Source organism: Scaptodrosophila lebanonensis, unplaced genomic scaffold (assembly GCF_003285725.1).
Source record: "Scaptodrosophila lebanonensis strain 11010-0011.00,11010-0021.00 unplaced genomic scaffold, SlebRS2 tig00000089-arrow-pilon, whole genome shotgun sequence".
NCBI classification, from domain to species: Eukaryota; Metazoa; Arthropoda; class Insecta; order Diptera; family Drosophilidae; genus Scaptodrosophila; species Scaptodrosophila lebanonensis.
The window spans coordinates 2496125-2518485 of record NW_022060565.1 but is presented as its reverse complement, the minus strand read 5'-3'; positions in this window follow the sequence as shown (position 1 = coordinate 2518485).

Below are 22361 nucleotides of genomic sequence, written 5' to 3'. Positions count from 1 at the left end.
GGTTGGGCTGGGGCAGTGGTTGTGCCAGCAGCTGCGAAAATTGTGTTTATTCTGCTGACAGAAGCATTGCTGCCCTGTCCTGCCCTGTCCTGCCCTGTCCTGTCCACAAAAAAAGAAATGGTGGGCGGCAAAGATAAAACGCATTTATGCGCAAAATTTGCGCTTCGCTTCGCTGATGGCCAAAACTGTCAGAGCGCGTAAGCAAATGCTCTAAAATGCATTCACAATCAGCGCTCCGTAAATGCGTCGTACATAAGTAGCATTTCGCAAATTCGAGATTGTGCAGTCAATAAGTTTGTTGGCCATCCAAAGATGCAGCAGTCAGTCCGTCAGTCAGTCAGTCAGTCAGTCAGTCAATCTAACTAAGCCTAACGAACTGAGCACGTGAGGTGATGACAAACGGACGACCGAGGACGGGAGGCGAACGGGACGGTGACAGTGATGGTGACTGCGACTTTCTCACTCAATTCACTTAACAACTTTATCAGCGAACTTCATCATCCTCAGCGCCTACGCCCACACACACACACACACACACACACACATACATACACAGAGCTAGACATTCAAGTGTAATTTTCAATTTCATTTCAATTCAAAAACAGTTGGGCGGCTGAATTTGCCGCTTTGTCATAGACAACCAAGACGATGGCAATGGCAATGCCAATGCTGATGCTGGTGCTGGTGCTGATGCCAAGTTGTCGAAATGCTGAGATGCTGAGATCTGGAGATGCCAATGGCGGCGGGTAAACCCTTATTGCGCATCATCATCGTCGTCAGTGGCCTCTGCCGCCGTCATCATTGCCATCGTTGACATAGAAATACAACAGAAATCCGGCGTACGTGATTTTCTGCCTTAATGCCATTTTTTAGTTGACAACCTCTGACAATTTGGTGTGTGTGCCAGGCGCAGGCTCACGCTTAGGCGGAGACGTAGTGGGATGTTTGCGGGAGCTGATGGTCGGGGCTTTGCAGAGCTCTGAGCCTCAGCTAACTCAGCTCGCCTTTCGTCTATTTGCCGGCGCTCATTTCACTTGGCATTTTCCTTTTTGTCGTCTTTGCAAATGGAAAAAGCAGCTCTCACACACACTATTATTGCCATCAGACTGGCTGATGCTCCTCCCTCTGTTGTCCTGCCATCCAGCCAGCCTTCTTTACTGCTAGAATGCCGGCTTATCGTGCAAAGTTTTTAAGTTTCGATGCGTGTTCGGCATACGTAATAGAAATTTCGGCATTCTTTCGTTTTATTTTTTTCTATTTTCAGATTTCTAAATTTCTATTTCACTCTTTTTTTCTTTCTTTCGTTAGCTTGTCACGTTGTCCTTTAAGCACGCGCTTAAAGCCCTAACCTTTCCTATATAAATCATTGAGTCGTGTGTCTATTCATTTACCTTTAAAGTTCAATGCTTGATTAAATCGGCATAAATTATGGCCTGCCCATCAGGCAGTCCGCATCACTTTGACAGCTGAAAGAAGCGTAAGTAGCTGAAGATTTGGCAGATAAGCGGCGCACAAGCGAGCATTTCAAACGAGCGCCGACATTATATAACCTGGCTATAATCTGACCTTAAATAACTGCAAGCATTTAAGATGCGAGGGTGATTACTTCCACCCTTCCACTTCCCTGAGTTACATTTTTCAGCTGCGATATTTTTATCAGAAATGTAAGGCCAATTGACTATTAAATTTGTTCTATACAGGAAAAATGTCTATTCGACCAGCTAAAATATATTTAAAACATAGCTTTTAATACAGATTTTAAAACAAGCCTGCAACAAAACATTATACTTAATAACTTTTCAGGATACAATGCTTGTGCTTAGTCTTCTTCATCAATAATGTCCAGAAAAATATCTCCTGGCAAACACTGTTTGTATTATAGCTTAAAAAAAAAATATCAGTGTAAATTAAATATACTTTTACAGGAATAACAATATCAATCGGTTCGTATCAATACTATGCCATGACAACTTTTCTAATGGAATAAATCGATTAAATAATTAAATTAAATAATCTAACAAGTTATTTTAAATTTGTTACATCATGTGAAGCAAATTTTTTGGTTAGCTTGGATTTGGAACAAGAAATAAATGCGATAGATCTTTAATCTTTATTCCCGATGGCTTAATAATTATTAAGACTATTAAGGCAGTTTTCTGAAGATTTCATTGCAAGATTGAATATTAATCGAATACTGTTTAACATTTTGGTGTGTGAATAAAAAGTCTTGTTTTTCATAAATTACCTTTCTAATATGTTCGATGTCCATCCAATTATTACTTATGACAAGAATTTAATTATAAATGATGACAAAATTTGTTATATACGTGTCATTTCGAATTTCTTCCCAAACAAAAACTGACAGAAATGAACACGTAAATATTCCTATTATAATTGCTTTCTATATACAATCCGCTTCAATTTGTGATTAATTGTGACAACTATTTAAGAAATAAATTAAATTTGACACGAAATATGGATGATTTATGACATTTTAAATAAGCTAATTAAGATGAAAAACCGTTGGGTAAAGCATAATTTAGTTCCAACTTAAAAAGTGAAACATTCCAACAAGGTTGAAGCATTATAAAAAAAAACTTTCCAAAATTCTTTAAAATGTGAAACTTATATGAAGAGATGTAATGTAATATGTCAATACAACTGTAAACATCAATTAAGTAGAATACGAAAGTTTTACCAAAATTTTTCCACACTATACGACATCGATCTGCACACAAATACGGTTGTTCATTTTTTCAACCAACTTTAACTTCATCCAAGCACTGGCAAGTCGAAGTTTCTTGAAAAGAATAATTAATTCCGAAATACAAGTACTTGCACATTTAAGTCTAAGGTGAGCCCACACACACTTAGGAATGAATAGGCCTAATGTGATGTCCTCTTCGCTTTATTGCTCCTTTTTCAACCTCTCGTTGGAGCAATCTCCAGTTTTGAAATGCTTGTGAGATCGAACGAATCTGAGCCTTCTAAGTGCTTGACAGCTACAAAGAAGGTGATTCTCCACAGTTTCTGCAGAAATCATCACCAAGTCCGGAAACACACAACTGTGGAATCTTCAGTCCTTTTCAGTTTTAGGAGTGTTGTAATCTCTCGACGTCCAGACTAACTGCGAAGACTAGCGACATACCGATTCCTTTCTCCCCTGCCAGCTCAGCTGTAATGCAGTCTCCCGTGTTCTGGTACCCAATGAGGCTGGGCTATCTCGTTGAGAGATCAACTGCAATCATTAAAGTCTTAATTTCTAGGCCATTTTAAACATCAATCAGTTCGAAATTCCAAACATTTATTGGAAAAATGCTTTAATGCATCCATCAAGCAAACCGGCAATTGCATTCGAAATGTGTTTAATTTAACACGTATGTATGCTTTATAAAAATGTAGGTGAATACTTTGTTCAGATTAAAGCAGAAGGAAAGAAAACAAGGACAATGGACATTGCAACACCAACACCAACAACAGTAAGCAACGAAACAAATCAAGGTAATAAACATGAAATCAATCGATTTGCGCTTTTAGGCACTTTTCCTTTTGTTTTCTGCAATAATTTTGCGTAGATGCTAAAGCACAAGCACAAACAAAAAAATTGCAAAAACAAGAACAAAAACAACAGGAAAACACAATTTAAAAATGCCTTTGTTGAAAAGTGCAGACAAAGGACAATGGGAAAAAATTTGGAAAAGCACGGCAACAACAAAATGATGCTGGCATATGTGAGGCGCGACACGGAAGGGTGTGGGTGGGGGAGGGTGCTATGGAAGCGAGGCAGTCGGGGCAGTCGGCAGTCAGTGCTGGCAGCTTTAGTGGAAATGACGGCAAATAGAAATGCTAATAAAAAAATTCCAACATCAATCTGTGGAATTTGTGTTCAACATATGCGCCAATAATGTTGCCACACACACACACACAGGCATACATGCATGGAAACATACGCAAATATACACATACTATATATACACACACGCCTCATGGGCGCACGCAGCTCTGTCGTCATCGTAGTCGTCGTAGTCGTCGTCGTCGCCCTCATCCTCATCGGCCTCATCATCATCGTCATCGTAGTCGTAGATGAGGTCGATATGTTTGCTTAGCTGAATGTTGGTGATGATGTGTAAACATTTACATGACGTGCTCCAGTTTATTTTAACCTTTGATCGGCCTCAGTTTGTAGCTTGCTTTCTGGCGCAATGTTTGTAAGTGTGTGACTGCCTTCGATGATTTCACAGGAAAAGTAAAAATAAAGAAAAATATTTGCATTAAAAATGACTTGTTTGTGTAGGCAAGCGGCATTCCACTCAACATGTTTAAATGTATGCTTGTACTCGTTTGTATGTATGTATGTATACATGTGTGTCTGCGTGTGTGTATATGACTTTAAAGTCTGCGTGCATAAATAAACAATACACACGCATACGCACACACACACACACACACACACACACACACACTCGCACTCGTACTCGTACTCGCACGCACATGGGCACGCACATAAAAAGCGCAACGAACAACAACGAGACAAACCTCAAGCGTACAATAAATCTGCACATGGCGTCGCCCGAAGCTCAAGAGCTTGCCTCATGCCACCTCACATGCCACCAAAGGCGTTGCAAACAAAAAGTGTCTGCCTGGATTTGTAGCCAGCCATGCCCGCTTTTGCCGTTTGTCTGCCCAAACTTACTTTCCTATATATATATATGTATGTGTGTGTGTGTGTGTGTGTGTGTGTGTATGTGTGTGCGGGTGCGTGTGTTTGTTGAATAAACAAAACAGCAAAACGTGCCGAAAATAGCCTAAAACAATAAATGCTGCCCTTGACAACAACAACAGCAACAGTAGTAAAACCGATTTGCTACATCAGCCTAAGGCGCAGCTTTGATCGCCTACACCCATACTTGTACACACACACACACAATCAAACATAGCGTCAAAGACCCGTTTAAGACTCAGTGAGAAAAAACTTGTGCAGAAGTAACGCCGCAAAAATGCACGTGTGAATTAAACAAAGCACATTCAAATCTTTATCACTCCATGGAAAACCATTTTTAATTATGTTCGCATATTCCCATTCAGCATTCATTTCACTTGACAAATATGTGCAAACAATATACTCGTATGTTGGCCTGACATTCTAACAAAAGAAAATTTCGTAATATTCCTCGGAATTTGTTCATTTCGAATTCTTCAGCTCTTAATAAAGCTCTTTATAAAGCATTGCTCGCCACTCGGACTGGACATGAGAGAGAAAAAAACTATTGCATAAGCCAAGGGGCAAGAGAAAAACTCACAAATGAATGTCATTTAAGAAACGTACTTTGCCGTGTATTATATTATCAGTCAATGCTATTTTATTTCTTCTTCTTCTTCTTTATAACTTCAATTAAATATGACTGCCCTGAAGAATCGTAGTGCCTTTGATTCTAATGTATAGTATACTATATATTATATTTAAGTTGACCAAAAAACTACATTTTTTATTACCATCAGTTTCTGTTACTAAGCTAATGAAGCTATCAATGCAAATTGATCGATAGAATCATCAGCTGCGATTCTCCTTACTTGACAAAGCGTGCAAAAGAGAGAGTTTGATTTCATCTTCGTAGCGTCTCAAAATTAACTTGAATTAACTAAATATTAAGCTGCGGTTAAATTGTTCTAACAATCAAGAATCACTGCATTTTTCTTTTACATAAAACAAACTTTTGCTTTATGCATTCCGTTAAATGCTCTGTCAACCCACTCCATGTATTGATCTCATTAAACAGTTTATAAGCACTGAGAAGAGTTTTTGTACAAAAGTTTTGTTTGAACAAATGAGTTTCCCTCAATACTTATGCAATCACAACCTTATGGGTGGTTTTAATCTATTGAGTGCACACCGAATGGAATTTCTAGTATAATCTGTTATTATTTGTAATTTATAGTATTTTGAATAATTTTTCATTTGTCCACAATTTAGATTTTCTATTAATTTGTGAAATAAACACATCCGAACGAACAAAGTTTAATTTTCTTCCAAACACTCACTAGCCATAAAATGTACCGGATCTGAACTCCAGCGGATTTTGTCATAATCATGGAGGTATGTAGCGCAGTATAGCCGCGTCTCCGTGATGGGGGCCTGGCCGATTGGAACACTTGACGTTGCTCTACCCCCCCCCCCCCCCCATGTAAGAAGGTGGCAAGGACAAAGCCACTGGCAATGGCGGCGGCCACATGGGCTGACACTGATGATCATGGTAATCACTGCGCTCTATGCTTTTTATATATTTTTATTGCTTGTTTATGACGTTGTCGTTGGTTCATCCTGCCCCCCTCCTCCCCCTGCCCACCCAGCCGGTCCGGTCCGGCCCACTCCAACTCGCTCGCAGCACATGTGCGTGTGTCTGTCTCTCTGACTGGCTGGCTGGCTGGCTGGCTGGCTGCCTGCTTGCCTGCTTGTCTCTCCATCATCGCTTTGGAGGGTGTGAGAGAGCGCCTTTTGTTTTTTCGGACAAAGGATACTTTGCGTGCGTACGTTTGGGGGCTTGAACAAAAACGAGGCAACTTTTACGAGCACATAATCGAAAAAGTTCCATGCACAGGCGGCCCATTTAAAACGCGCTGTTGTCTAGCGGTTGGTGACTGGCGGCTGGCGGCTGGCGGCTGGAGACTGACGGTTGGCTACTGGCGGTGCGAGGCCAAAAGCCTGTGTCGTAAACAGCTGCTTTAAATGCAACAACGACGAGGGTGATGATGACGACGGAAACAAGGACGATACAACGTTAACAACAACAAAAACAACAGCAACAGCAGTGACGACAATGACAATGACAACGACAACTTTTTCATTGTTGCTATTTCGATGGCCGAATGGAGCAATGGAGAGGATGATCGAAGAGGGGGGAGATGTCGAGCTTGGCCTGGATGGCAGCTTTGCTAATTGTGTGCGCGACTTTTTGATTTCGCATTTGTCTTCATGTGTGTGACGACAATTGAGCTTGCCACTAATTGTTGCATGCCCAGGCAAACAGGCAGTCAAACAGACAGGCAGAGGGTCAGACAGCGGAGGACAGAGGAGGACAGAGGAGGAGGAGGACTGGCAGGCAGGCAGTCAAATGCCTGGACATTTCAACTGCCGTACAGAGAATGTCGAGGTCACAGACGTTGCTCACATTTTGTTTGCCATGTTTCATTTCAGGTTGTTCTATGTGGACTTGTGGACTTGCATTTGAAGCTATATACTTGTACATACATAAGTATTAGCGAGGGGTGGCAGTTGTTTATTGCCTTCATAGTCATTAGACGCACTTTTTTTGGCCACTCACTGCTCTTCCTGGACTGAGCAATTAAAAATATATAGCAATTGACTAAAAATTGTGCGGCTTAACGAGTGGCGGACATTTTCCGACTGTTACCGAAACTGCAACTCGAAGCGCCGCCTGAAATTTTATGCGCTTTGACAGCGCCAATTGGGTTGTGGCAAGCAGCAAGTGGAGCCTCGGTTGCAGCTGCTGAAACTTCAGTTAGCTTCAGTTGTTGACGCACGCCGCAAAACTTTCTCATATTCAATTAGCGAGTGAGCGCGAGTGCAACAAAATATTCTGCAGACTTTGTCTTGGCCCAGGAGACAATTTTAAGCTCCAAAGCTGGCCCAAGAGAACGTGACGCAGCCAGCCTACAAATAATTCACAGGCGAGCTACTGAATTAGAAATGAACTAGAAAAATGTACGCTTTGGGTATGTTTTTATCAAAAGAGGTAAATTCTAAGCACATACTATACATACATAGGTCATAACTTCTTTGAAAGTTAACATGCTCGTGTGCCTTCAACATTTCAATTTAAAAAAAGTTACAAAGTAAGAAAACAATACGAAAAAGCTTTGATTTCATATGCTTAGAATATGCGTGTCCTTTAATGTTTTGTGTAAATAAATATAAATATAATAATGTATTAAAAAGATGGGGTTTCGATTTCGAAACGTGACATTCTTTGATCATTTGTAATTAATTAGTGTATTCTATGAATTTTCGGAAATGTATCCTATAGGGATATATCTGCAGCGTTCAATTTGTCTACAATTTTGTAGACAATACCTTTAAGTTTTGCGAACAAACGAGCCTTAATTATTATTGTCTGTATTTAACTATAAGTTTAATTTAAATTATAAATATGACAGTATAATTTAAAAAAAGAAATAAAAAAATATATATATATTAATGTCCGCTACGTTTGTTAACAATCCATATTATGATGGAAAAAATATATATATTATTGTCGGCTACATTTGTTTACAATCCATATTATGATAGTATAGAAATATCAATACCATATAGTATTGGAGGGAAATGACGATTAAGTCCGCTTACATGGCTCGACCATTTGACTTAAAGTTGCTTACTGCTTTGGTTTTGGCTCCGGAGCTCATCAGCCCCAGGAGCTTACGCTGCTGCCTTTGTCGCCTGACTGCCACAAGATTCGCTTGAGATTTTATAAAGTCCTCAGCATATGACAGTTACTTATGTGTGAGTTCGGGTGCGGGTGCGGGTGCGGGTGCGGATGCGAACTGGGATGTGGGTGTGTCAACTAGTTACAAAGTAATTTTTGGCTATGGCACCACCGTCAAGCTAAGCAAAGCCCTCCCCGTGAAGTCAACAATGTTGGGCGTCACATGAGCTGCGAGCCGAGCAGCGCCATCTAGTCTAACCCAATCCAAATCCAACCCAGTTGCTGATGGTGATGGTGAGGGTGCGGGTGAGAGTAACGGAGACGGTGGCGCCTTTGCCGTTGATTGCGATGTTGTTGTCAACAAATATTTGTCGTTATATTGCATTATTAGTTATGAAAAGTTAAATAATTGCACGCACAAAACTTGAAATTGTCAGGACTGCGTTTGTGATCTGCCACTTTTCTCCACTCCAGACCACTCTACTCCGCTCCACTCCACTCCACTCCACTTCACTGTAGCGTCGTGTGCATGTTTGTGCATGTGTGTGCTTGTATTGCGTTTGCAACTTTGTGACAGGGCCGCCTTTCGTTTCATTTCGTTTGGTTTACTTTTCGTTTTTTGTCCGCTTTTTTGCTGACACACGTTTCCTATCGTTATTTCCGCTATTTGATTGCCACGCCAAAGTTCTTTCGAAATTCCACAACTAACTTGACTCGGGTACACGCCACACACACACACACACACACACACACATACAAACACACATGTACGTGTATATAGTATATACGAGTATAAGTTAGGGCTCCCCAGATAGTAATTATCAGTAGATTGTTTGCTCGTTCAAAACAACTTTGACAAGCCACCAAGTTGTAATCGTTGTTTTGCTTTTTATTCAATTTATTGCATATGACAGGCATGTGGCTGTATGGCAAGGAGGCGGAGGCGGAGGCGGGGTGGGGCGGGACGGTGCCCCAGCAGGGAATGGGATTGTGTTCAGGTTGGGGTTAGGGTCTATGGATGGTCAGTTTAAAATGTCAGCAAGGCTGCTGACGTAATTAGGTAGCCACCACTGCAGAAGCCAGCCATGGCCAATATCCGATCAGATACATATATATGTATCAATCTACTTCTGTATCTCAACATTGACGCAGCCAGTCTATTGGCTGTAGCATACTCTACTCATTTTTTATTTTTTTTGTATTTTCTTTCTCTTGCTGCCCATCGTTCTCTGCGTGACAATATGTTCGAGAAATATTGAATAGTTACTTAGCTTGCTTTTGTTGCCGTCCAGCAATGGACATAGCAATAACATCAATGCTCCTCCTTCTTGGGTCCTTACACACACGCCTTTAACCACATACACAGTCACACACACTCACAAGCGCAGACACAAACACATTCACACAGACATCATTGCCCGTCATCCGTCGGCCCCCTTCACTTATGCTGTTCTGCGTTAAAGGAAATGAAAAATTCTTAGAAAAATTCCCATCATCCCTTATTGTGCTCTAGGGCATTTTACTCTGCTCTTTCAAAAATACCCTTCCCATCGGCACTTTGCATTTACAGTGATGTTTGCAGCACACCCAAGAAGGCATCATGCATTTATGGCTGGCAGCCCAAATAATCTGATGTCATGGATAAGCTTCTCCACTTCTTAAGCTACAGTTCTCGCTTTGCATCTGCAAACGTGCGAGAGTCTGTAATCTGACCCAGATTCCATTGAAGAAACAATTATTACTCAAATATTATTCACCCCAATTCGTCTAGTAGGTTCCAGGTTCCCTATTCTTAAGATATTGAAAAGATACTTTAGATACTTCTTTCATAATATTTCCTCAGATCGTTAATTTAAGAAAAGGAATGCAAATTCCAGTCCATGATCTGCTTAAGAATAATATTTTGATCTGACTACATCTTATAAAGGTGCTAAAATATTTGCTCAGATCGTTAATTTAAGAAAAGGAATGCAAATTCCATTCTATGATCTACCTAAGAATAATATTTTGATCTGACTACATCTTATAAAGGTGCTAAAATATTTACTCAGATCGTAAATTTAAGTAAAGGAATGCAAATTCCATTCTATGATCTACCTAAGAATAATATTTTGATCCGACTACATCTTATAAAGGTGGAAAAGTATTTGCTCAGATCGTTCATTTAAGAAAAGGAATGCAAATTCCAGTCCATGATCTGCTTAAGAATAATATTTTGATCTGACTACATCTTATAAAGGTGCTAAAATATTTACTCAGATCGTAAATTTAAGTAAAGGAATGCAAATTCCATTCTATGATCTACCTAAGAATAATATTTTGATCCGATAATAACTATTGTAGTCCACCTAAGCTACTTCCCACAAGAAGTATTTTTATTTTTTAGTATTATTATTAGTATAAGTATTATTATTTTTATTTTTTAGTTTCGAAATAATTCACAGAAAGGGTATACATTTACCGGCGCGCAGCTCCCAGTACTATTTTTTCCAGTTTCATTTTTTTTTTTATTTCATTCTCGTTTGTGGCGTTTTTAACAAAATCGGTATAGTGTGTTAGTGTGTGCATGTGTATGTGTATGCGTATGTGTGTGCGTGTGCGTGTCTCTGTGGGTAAAAATGACAATAAACACACACAATATGTAATAAAATCGGACCCGTTATACATATAGTATAACGCTGCAGGCCACGAGCTTGAGGAGAGCAGCGAAACGAGTAATAAATAAAATATGAAAAATGAAATATACTTGTGCATGCACATAAAATCGAATCGAATTTAGTTAAGTGTTAGTTTGCGGTCACTTGATTGGTCAAATGCTCGAATCGGGTCATCTAGATCTCATTTAGCTCTCAGAGCGTCTATGGGTGGAGTCGTAAAATAAGCTCCAGCTTCGATAACAACAGTCCGTTTCAAAATGCTTGTTACTTAGTAGAAGAATTGGCAAAAAAAGAATTTCCTTAGCTATGCGCTAACAGTTTAACTGATAAGAAAAATCAATTGCAACATCCAGTGGTTAGTTAAAAAATGTTTCAAGGACTGGCTTCCCAAGCAGGCAAAAAAACCTTTCTTGAATAAATACCTAGAACTTGAATAATTGCCTCCGAACAACAATGTATTTGTATGTAACGATATAGACTATTTGATTGAAGGAACTGCTCTTACATTAGACAATCAAAGATTACTATAAAAAGTACCAGAGAGAGAGGAAGATCTTGAAATACCTATTATTGTTAAGAAGCTATCATACTTATGTATGTAATTCTTGCCACGACCCCAGGACTTTACTTTAAAAAATTGTTCAGCTTCGAAATATTTAAATTATTCTGTAGCCAAGTATAAAGGTCATTTAGGAGCCTATTCACGAAAAAAGAGCGACAGTGGATAGATCATCATAATTAGCGCCAAGATAGAACCGAAGAAGAAGAGTTCATAGATTCTATTTTTATCAGTAGCAGAGAAAAATGAGGACAACTTAAGGAAGTTTCTGGTATTTTGAATACTTTTAAGCTCCTTGACTGATAAATAAAAATATGTATGAACCCACCAATTATTTCAGCCTTTTATCAAAAGACTAATGGATACGCTACTTGTTCATAGTCAATATTTTTAATAATACTTGTAATAATTGTAAATAATGATTAATGATTAATTATTGTTAGTCCTTTAAGAAAATAAGCGGAGATTCAATGTTTAAAAAAAATTAGGAATGTATAGGTAAGAGTTTGATTAAGTTTTTAAATGGGTGGTTTAAAAACAGCATCATATAAATGAATATAAGCAATCTAATCAGGAAAAAGAAATTGTTCCAATACAAAACGTAACAGAAACTAAGAGTAAAGCTGTACTGATTCTTTTAATTTGTCGAAGACTGAGCTTTTGTTGAGCACTGAGAATTCTCGAACTGCCTATACTTGTAGATGTACTTATATTTTTTTCGGCTTTTGAATGTCCAGTTCGATTCATTCCCTCCAATGCCCATATCTGCCTGCACCCAAACAAATCAACTAAAAATATCAGTTTTTGTGCCATTTTCTACATGGGCTTTGCTGTTCAATTGCCAGACATACTATACTCTACATACTTGCATGTGTATAAGTGGAGCAAGTCCAATTATGCAAGCATAACTGACTTTCTTTGTTGACATAATTTATTTATTTATGCATTTCAGTTAGCCTTTGTGCACACTAATTAAAATGAAATAAAATATTTGGGAAGGAAGCCAGCAAAGTGTTTGCTTGTGTGTTGTGTGCCCAAAATCCATCCGACCTCCAGGCCCCCACAAAAACCAAATAAACTTAAACGCACACAATCAGAGCGACAGCAATGCTGTGGGCAACAAAATCGAAAGTCAAATAAATAAATACATATTAAGTATTAGCATTTGCTGAAAACTAAAATGGCAAAAAGCAAATACCAAATAGCAGTAAAGGTAATAAAAAGAAGTGCAGGATAGCAGGATAGACATACACACACATTGTATGTATGTTGTACGAATGTTTGGAGTGTGCGGCATGGGAAGAGCTACAAATTAGTCAAGTCCTCCCGATGCCCAGATGTGCAGTCGTCCCGTCGTCCCGTCGTCGAGCTGGCCAAGCTGGGCAAGTCCTGTCCGTTCAGTTGGGCAAAGGCCATGTTGCTTCGATGACAGATTTATTTGGCTTTTCAATGTCGTAGGCATTGGCGTTGGCGTTGGTGTTGGTGTTGGGGTTGGCACGCACACGTCGGCATAGACAAAGGCAAACTTAATTTGCCACAGTGTCTTTCACTCAACACTCACCGCTCACCACTTACCACTTACCACTCACCGCTCACCACTCAAGCACGCCGCACGCCTTCACCTTTGCGCCACCATGCTCCACCTCCAGGTCTGCCTCCATTACTGATGCCAACGCTACCCGCAGCCATTTGCTGCACATAATTTAATTACCGCAAAATACTCACACCATGTGGAATGTACGAGTACGGGAGTATGTAGCAGTTGGAGGCAGTTTCAGCTTCAGCTTCAGCTTCAGCATCAGCATCAGCTCCATGCCTACTCCCACGAACTGATGCCGAAGCCACTCCACTTCTCCACGTCTTTGGCTGCTTGGCATTGTCTTGCTGGGAGCTTGGGGGCGCACTTCCTCGTTGCCATTGTTGCTCGCCCTGCCTTGCCTTACCAGGCCTCTCCTCGTCCGCCTTTCCACATCTTGACTGGTTCGTGTGGCAACAATAAAGTGCAACATGTTTAGAATAGCAATTAAGTCAATAGAGCCGGAGACGGAGACGGAGCCAAAGCCAAAGCCAATGCTGAAGCTGAAGCCAAAGCCATAACCATAGCCAAAGACAAACTCAGCTGCGTGTCGGCAGGCAGACAAAGACAAAGACAAAGATAGAGATAGAGATAGAGATAGAGATAGGGAGAGAGACTAAAGCTCTTAGGCTCTCAGGCTCTGAGCCAACTCGGCCGACTGGGAGAGGCAGCAAACTGAATCGAGCTGCCTGACACTTTGCCACTAAACGTTTAAGTAAACGTGCGTGCATGTACACACACACAGGCACAGGCACACACACACACAGAAACGCGCTTGTAGCTGCCACGTGGCTAGGTGTGCGTGACTTCAGCTCCGGCCAGCTTATTCCACAGGCAACGCACCAAGACCCCAATCGCATCCGCCTGCCCTGGCCAAGGCAATCAGCTCCACATATCTGCGTATTTATAGAGAGGACTCTGAACGGGATTTCGGATGCAATTCTATATGCAAGCATCAATCTGCATCAACCTGATGCTGAAAGGCGCAATTAGCTCTATATCCTGGCCAGCACCGAATGAAAAGAGTTGGCCCAGAGGGCCAAGAAGTTATCGAGAGACTTCTCAGACTGACATTCAATGAAGATATTTTCTTTCTTATGCTTGTTGGCTTTTCTCTTCTTTTCTTTCATTTTCGCAATTGGGTGATTAAATTCGGGTATTTTTCTTATGCCAGCGTAAAAGAAATATATTAGGTTTGTACAGCAGGTATGTAACAGGCATGAGGACAACAATCGAGCTTTTCTTTTCTTTCATTTAATTTTCACAATTTGGTGATTACACTTTTCTTATGCCCTGTATCCGAAAAGTAATACGGACATATACGATCTTCAGCAGATCGTTATGAGCCTGGATGTCTAAGGCCCAGGTAACACAAATAATATTTTATGAATAATTTGATGAAAAGAGAATTGCATTTTTACAAATGTATGTACATAAATATTATCCAACATTAGTGCACAGAGCGTATTTATTCGTGGGGGTACTTGAAATGTATAATCTATGCAGACTGAAAGAAAGAAATTGGTGCAACATTAAATCACCAAGAAAAATAAAATTTAATGATTTTGAGCTGACGAGTTCCTGCTGAACGGCTGTTGACTTGGTAACAGGATGTATTGCCATACTTAGATAAATAGAAATTAGAGGAATTAAGAGTTGATTTAGATGTGATCGTAAATGCTAAGTAGTTGTTGCTCACAAAAGAGGAAGTCAAATGCTAATTGTAAAGAACAATTTTAAATAAAAACAAGTTGATTTCAATATTTAACAATAATGCAACACAATACAATTGAAAATAAAATTGTAACCACTATTATTATCTATATTTCAAGTCTCTTTGGCAAGTTTAGAGAAACGATCTCATCCACTCAAAATATTATCATTTCATTTACAGCAATCGAAATGACGGAACAACCAATTGAACGCAAATTCTACGGCTACAGTCCTGGTTCAAACCTTTGATTTATCACCTCAAGCTGGCCGGTTGGTAGTCGGTTGGCTTTAAAATATTCGTTGCGTTTTGCATATTTTTGGGCAATACACTGCATTGCATGGTCCTGGCCAATATGTAGCCAGAACAACAAGGACGAGCATTTAGAAGCCAACACCAGCGTCGATGCACATGAGCATTCATTTGTTCATTCATTCATTCATTAGCTCTTTCGGTCAATCAGTCAGTCAGTCGCATGGCCTTTTGGAACATTTGTTGGCAGACGTTGTGACTGTGTCGTTGTTGCTGCTCCTAGTGTTGGTGTTCTTGGCTAACGGCCTGCATTGGTTGGGGACCGGCAGGTTGGCATTTGCTTCATTACCCCATCATAGCCCCGGGCCGCTCATTCGCTCGTTCATTCGCTCATTGAATGATGCGTTTCGTAATTTACAGCTTTCCTGATTGCACATGCGTCCATGCAAGTGCGTGTGTGTGTGCGTGTGTGTGTGTGTGTGACTTGGGTAAATCATCGTCATCATCAACATCGTCAACACATTGCAGATGAACATTTTACCGCCGTTTGAATGCTCCAAATGATTTCGGAATCCAGCTCCCCACGGCAATCGCGCCAACCATGTCTGCCCTCAACTCCCATCATCCCATCATCCCATCAATGAATGAATTTTGCATTAATTTATACTTGGTTTTTAATACACAGACAATTGCCGCCACAGCACCCAAGAACTATTTAACAGGCACTTCCGCTTCATTTCACCGCCACATGTAAACATAGCCATGACATTTAGTGTTACGGGTATTCCGATATTCGAGTTGTTTGGCGAAGTGTACGCATTCCAAGCCAAACTTTCGCTGGTCACTTCGCTCTTGTTGCCAGCTCCCTTTTCCCCTTTCCCTCCCTACTCCCTTCCACTTGCTCTATGCTTCCTGCTCCATGCTCCAAGCTCCCTGTTCCCTGTTCCCTGCTCCCTGTTTGGCGTCCTTCGCGCATTCCGACATTTAAGGCCACACTCGGCTGCACTTGCCAACGCCATTTTCCATTATCCGTTAGTTTGCGCATTTCCGGTCCATGCGATTGCACGCTGCAGTCAACAGCGAAAGGACCAACGGGCCGACGCGACGCGACGCGACGCGACGCGACGCAACTCCAACAGTCGGCAACCAAACGACCAAAAGCGCTAGTGTCTTTACGGAAGTGCGGCTGTGCGGCAGTGCGGCAGTGCGGCAGTGCGGCAGTGCTTCAGAGGCGTAGTCATGGGTATTACGAGTACCTGTCCAGAACGATAGCGTGAGCTAAAAATAAGTTTTCAAACTCAAAGTTTGCCCGAAAACATTCCAGTAGTAAGTATGACAGAACGCATGATTGAACAAATTTCAATTCCACCATATTATTTAATAATTGTTCTTCTTAGAGCAGTTCTAAATAAAGAATAAAGATTACAAAAAATATACAAGTATATTTGCCCGAAAACATTCTCATACTAAGTATTCAAATAACATGATTGCAAAGCAGCAAAAACTTAAAAACTATTTGCTTCAAACACCTAAATTATATCCAATTATAAAATGCAAAAAAAAAGTGTTAACTTTCGCATTAAACATCTTACCACTAACTATTAAATATATTAAATGAAATTTGCCCACATTTTCTCATTCTTCGGAATGTGCGATAATTAAAAATTTTATTTGAACATTTCTCAATATACAGATGTAACTCTAATTACCAAAATCATTTTTTATTTCCTATTATAGCATTAGACCTATGTTTTGAACAACTTTAAATACAAGTTAACAACAATTTTTCATTACTCATGTTAAAGCAGACGATTAGAGATACAGTCGTGAAATGTTCTCTTTCGCGATAGTTTCGTGTTTGGAAAATATACATACTTTATGTTGTTTTTTATCTGCAACTCATAAACAATGATTGATCATCATTCCTTTTGCACGAAACTGAGTAATCAATAAATGATATAGATATAGCCAATTAAGCGAATAATTTCCACATAAAGTTGGAAAGTTTTACATGTAGGACGGAAAATAATAATAATAAATATTATTTTAAAGCGGTTTGTTGAATAAAATAATGCTTTTAAATAACAAAATTCGTATTTAAACAAGAGAGAATATTTTAGTGAAGCATCCTGTGGCCAAAAAAACATCAGCCACACAGCGAATCCATTGCAGAATTGTCCGATTCAGATGAAATTTAAAATAGATAAGACAGTTTCAATTTAATTATGATTTCAAAATCCCGTTTATATAGCTCTAAAATTGTAGACAATACTGACGAATTTCTGTATTGGAAATAGAGGGAAGCGATCCAAAAACTCAAATATCTAAAGATTAGTGGAGTAGTTTACATAAGAAGTTCGGTCAATATGGACTTTCCGTTTCAGAAATCTAGGCATCCAGACGAAGGGACAGCTGGACATGTCAAGATCGATTTATCTCATCATGCTGCTTAATGTTTGTAATATACCCTTTTTTCTTTGTGTGCAGATTTTAGTTTCCTACCTCCAACCTCGAAAACAGTTAAGATTGTCATCAAACACGCAGCTAAATTATTTTAATTAAATTAAAGTAATATTATTAAAGTAATACCACTGCGAGGAGAATCCCCCTGCATCCAGGTCTGGACTACGCACCGTGTGGGACGCACACTCGCATGACCTCCAATTGGACCGAGCACAATTGCTGCTGAATTTTTAATGTGCTTGAGTGTTGCTGCGGTGGCAGAGGCTGGTCGATTGTTGTAGTTGTTGTTGCTCAACGGACCAGGTCCAGGCCCAGGACCAGCGAAGGAACAAAACGTGTATAAAAATAACAACAAAAGCAGAAATCGCGCAATTGCCGTTTTAATTAAATTTTTATTTAAGCTTTGCATATTTCTCACATTGTCATTAAGGAAGATGTGGGAATGAGATTTTCATATATGTATGTATGTACTTGTATCTAGATGTAGCATATTTTGTGAAGCTGAGATCTTTCAGCTTCGATTTGGTCAATTCTACCAAGAACCTTGGCATGACCTTGAAGCACCAGGTCATATGCTTCAACCAATTGAGTTTTGGACTTATTTAAAAATTTCTTTAACTTTGTGTTTTCTCATGATTAATTCCAAAGTTCATGGTAATTTTTTATTATTAATATTGATTGGTCTTGTTTGTATAGTATCTAGTTAATCAAATCATATGTTTAACGAATTTAACAAATATTCATTAAAACAAGTCTTTTTCATCTCACTAATAGGGACTATGAATTCTTTCGGTTAGTAAGAGAGGCGACTTGGAAGAGATCTGAATTTTTCCATGGTTAATATCATATACATATGTATGTATAAAGGTAAAATATTATACTTAGCGGTCGGTCCAAATAGTGTTTTTTTTTTTAGATTCAAGAAATGAAATAAAAATGTATTATATTATTCATTATTCGAAGGAGCAAATATTCACATTAATTATCGAACACGATTCTATTCATGTGGCTGCCTCGGCTCGCTTCGCCTTGTCGAAGGACTTTGGCGAATCAACCGCAAGTTTCTGCACAAACACTGCAAACTTTAAAATCATATTATATTATATTGCTTGCAAAGTGTGACAAATATAATATTAATCGTTTTTCAATATTGACTAAACTTCAAATGATGTGCAGGCATAACAATTGTACTGCCAACAAAAAAGTTATTCTAGTAAGATAGATTTGTGTACCAATCGGTTCTGTATGAATGGTGGCCCTAGCTTTTATGATTCAAAAGTTTTCAGCGTTTATACGATGTCTAAGTCTATGTCGACTTATCTAGTCAGTCGAATCATATGTTTAACTAAATTAACAATTATTCATTAAAACAAATCTTTTTCATCTCACTAATTGGGAAAATGAATTCTTTTGGTTAGCAAGAGTGGCAGTTTGGAAGAGATCTGACTTTTGTCTTGCACAACTTTTCTGTTTTTAATTCACGAGTGTAATTGTGTTTGTTGTTCATGAAACTGGCCTAAAGAAAGTGAAAAATTCTGTGAGCTAGCGGATTTTAAGGTTGGTTGATACGGCCAGGTGCCTTTTTTTCTGTGTTTGGTATGTGTAGTTGATCTTTAAAGGCCAGACAGGCAATGGATGTTTGCAGATGGCGGTGGAAAAAATCACATACGCTGCACTTTTAAAGCCGCGCGCGCTGCATGGATGTGTGTGTGTGTGTGTGTGCGGAGGTGTGTAAAATGTGTATGTATGTATATACTTTTAAGTATGCACATAGAAATATTTAAACATTGAAGATTGGAGGAGACACAAGAAGTGACGGCGACGGCGATGGCGACGGCGATGGCGATGCCTTTCCCTTCGCAAAATGAAGAGGAACAAAGCGGGCAACAACATTAACACCATCAAAGTTGGTAAACAGAGATACAGCACGTATCTAATAAAACGCCACAACGTGCTGCTCGCGGCCTCGTCGCCATAGTCGCCATAGCCGCCGATGTGTGCTTGTGGGTGTGTGTGTGTGTGTGTGTCTGTGTGTGGGAGTCCGTTTGCGTTTCGTATTGGCTGTGATTTCCTTCTGTGGCACACACTGTGTGTTGCACGTTTCAGCTGCTTTCTTACAACAATTTCATACATAAATACGTATACATGCACATACATATTATATATACATATATATATACATACATATGTATATATGTACATATATAGGCGGCTATGCGTTGCCGTCTGTACCGTTGCTCCTTTCAACGCTTTTGCCAGTTGATATCCTGCTTAAGGATGCGCTCAAGTACTTTCAAGTCACTTGGCAGCTGCTTAAGTTAACTTTTACTTGGCTGGCCGACAGCGACGACGACGACGACGACAACAACAACAACAACAAGAACAACAACAACGAAGAAAGACGAGCACGACACTGCACGCCATGGCAAGGCACGACAAGGACGAGCAGGACGAACAGGAAGAGTCGCACGAGCATGGCATCGCAGCTGGCATGAATGTGTTTCAATGTTGACAGTGCGCTGGGGCACGGCTTCACTTGGCATACCTTTCACCAAACCAGTCAGTCAGTCAGTCAGTCAGTCTGCCAGTTAGAGAGCCAAGTCGTCTCCGAACTGCCTGTTGCCTGGCTCGGTCTCGACCCTGTGCTGCCACTTGACTCAAGTGGCCTGCTTCAAAGCGACAAAAGTGTCGCCGCAACAGTTGCGGCTGTATCTGCAACACATACACGGCATACCACCGACAAAGCAGTTGCGGCAAAACAAACCGGCTTAAGTATGTGGATTACACTTGAAGAAATCATCTCAAAGACGGATGAAATGAACTGCGCAATGAATGGTAACAAACACTCGGCTTATTTATTTCTGCCCTCTGCCCTGCAACAACTTGTGTTTACAAGTTTCAAATGCGGGCAAAGCGGATTGCAACTCTGTTTATACGAGTATTTTCATATTTTCCACCATGTACTTGTATTTGTAGAACAAACACCAACCAAGGCGTAAATGCCACCTCAAAGCATTCACTATGATTTTCATGGATAAGTAAACAGTACAGACATACATCAGTTGTGGGCTTTATGCGAGAGCAAAACTGTATACCTAAAAAGTAACTAAACTTGCCAAATCACATAACTCTCTTTTGTGCTTCAATATAATTAATTTAATTTAATTTAATTGAAATAAGTTAGAAAAGAACGCAATTTATTTGCCCCTAATGTTAGCCCTTCTATCGACTTTGTGGACACTCTTAGTAGCTTACGAAGTGGATAATTAAGCATCTTTGTAACACATCAATACTATTTAGAATCAGGAATATTGTTATTATTGGATGTAACACCACGAAATACACCTAATTCTGTTTTTACACGATACATTGGTTCCTAACAAAGTTGAGTAATATAAAAACCGTATAAAAAAAAATTAAAGGGATATGCAATTTTTATTAATTTTCAAACCGTGTTAAATCAAAACTGTTTAAAAACAGAATTAGGTGTACTGCTGTACGGATGATTTGGGGTATTATAGTAAAAATGAAATGAAAACAATAAACACTTTCCATGCAATCTTTTCTGTGGTTATACAAACTAAAGCTTAAAGGCTAACAAAAGAAATTGTTATTGTGCAAAAAAATGTTTAGATAATGTTTTAGACAATGCTTAAGAAAATGAATATTCCGTAAGAACAACCAACAATTGAGTATATTATTCGCAGAGAAGCAAGTGCAACCAAATGCTTTCAAAGAAAATGGTCTTCCTTATTTTCTTGGCAGAGTTCCCGACTTCCCCAAAGATTACGTACACTTTGAAGCAGAATGTAGGAATATTTCAGACTGACAACAATGATCTTATACTCATCTACGATCCTTGGTCCCAAATGTGTGAAAATTAATTGAAGTAGGACAGCAGGACAGTGCAATCAAGACCTTAGTGTGATGTTTTGTATTCCTGATAGCAACGAACATATTGAAAAGGATCTCTAAAGCAAGCTAAGCAAGTGTTTTACTTGTATATAGTATTACTTATACCCTGCACAAATATACTAGTTTGTGAAAAGTATTGCCATATCTGACCATAGCTTTATACCGACCGAAATATGAACTGCTATACTGACCAAATTTGTGTATAAAAAATAAACACCAATCAGCTCATCTCTATCTAAAAAGTAAAAACTTCTTCCCTGCCTTCTTCTCTGCAGTTTCGATTCTTTGTCATATACTCGTATTTGACACTGTTTCAGAATAATGTTCGCCATTGTTTAATTTCACTTTCAAAATTTGTGTGCTTCCTCAGACAAAGAGATGTACTCTGTACAGGTTGGGGAAACACCAAAGTTGAAATCAAACACCCCCTTCGTCCCCTCCTCCGTAGCTAACCTGGCGGGCTCTCGAGTTTTCGGGCTGTCGATGCCAACTCTACTCTCGTTCTCCAGTCCCAGCCATGCGAGACGCCATCAACATAAACGGCACTTGTATTTGAATTTCGTGAAACATTTTAGTGGAATTACTTTTAGTTTAACTTGCTGTAGACGGCTTAATGTTCAGGTATATAAATTACAAAATAAATTAAATTGTTGAGCAAAGTTTTGCGAAAAATGTAATAAATATCTGCTTTAAGCTTAGCCTAAAATAAAACATGAATAATACTATTACTTTAATAGTAAAAAATGGTATAAACAACGATGATAGACAAAGATAGATATATAAGTAC